The sequence below is a fragment of the Nanorana parkeri genome, unplaced genomic scaffold, assembly GCF_000935625.1.
Source record: "Nanorana parkeri isolate BGI_ZX_2015 unplaced genomic scaffold, ASM93562v1 scaffold235, whole genome shotgun sequence".
Lineage (NCBI taxonomy): Eukaryota > Metazoa > Chordata > Amphibia > Anura > Dicroglossidae > Nanorana > Nanorana parkeri.
In genome coordinates, this window is record NW_017306503.1 from 255016 (window position 1) to 256261 (window position 1246).

The window sequence follows — 1246 nt, forward strand, 5'->3', positions numbered from 1 at the left end:
CAACACACAGCCATTAATGTCTAAACCGCTGGCAACAAAAGTGAGTACACTTTTTGGCCCAATTAGCCATTTTCCGTCCCCCATTGTCATGTGACTCATTAGTGTTACAAGGTCTCAGGTGTGTTATATTTGGTGTTATCGCTCTCACTCTCTCATGCTGGTCACTGGAAGTTCAACATGGCACCTCATGGCAAAGACCTCTTTGAGGATCTGAAAAAAAGAATTGTTGCTCTACATAAAGATGGCCTAGGCTAAAAGAAGATTGCCAAGACCCTGAAACTGAGCTGCAGCACGGTGGCCAAGACCATACAGCGGTTTAACAGGACAGGTTCCACTCAGAACAGGCCTCGCCATGGTCGACCAAAGAAGTTGAGTGCACGTGCTCAGCGTCATATCCAGAGGTTGTCTTTGGGAAATAGACGTATGAGTGCTGCCAGCATTGCTGCAGAGGTTGAAGGGGTGGGGGGGTCAGCCTATCAGTGCTCAGACCATACGCCGCACACTGCATCAAATTGGTCTGCATGGCTGTCGTCCCAGAAGGAAGCTTCTTCTAAAGATGATGCACAAGAAAGCCCGCAAACAGTTTGCTGAAGACAAGCAGACTAAGGACATGGATTACTGGAACCATGTCCTGTGGTCTGATGAGATCAAGATAAATTTATTTGGTTCAGATGGTGTCAAGCGTGTGTGGCGGCAACCAGGTGAGGAGTACAAAGATGTTCCAACATGATAACGAACCCAAACACACCTCCAAGACGACCACTGCCTTGCTAAAGAAGCTGAGGGTAAAGGTGATGGACTGGCCAAGCATGTCTCCAGACCTAAACCCTAATGAGCATTTGTGGGGCATCCTCAAAGGAAGGTCTCTAACATCCACCAGCGCCGTGATGTCGTCATGGAGGAGTGGAAGAGGACTCCAGTGGCAACCTGTGAAGCTCTGGTAAACTCCATGCCCATGAAGGTTAAGGCAGTGCTGGAAAATAATGGTGGCCACACAAAATATTGACACTTTGGGCCCAATTTGGACATTTTCACTTAGGGGTGTACTCACTTTTGTTGCCAGCGGTTTAGACATTAATGGCTGTGTGTTGAGTTATTTTGAGGGGAAGCAAATGTACACTGATATACAAGCTGTACACTAACTACATTGTAGCAAAGTGTCATTTCTTCTGTGTCGTCACATGAAATGATATCATAAAATATTTACAAAAATGTGAGGGGTGTACTCACTTCTGTGAGATACTGT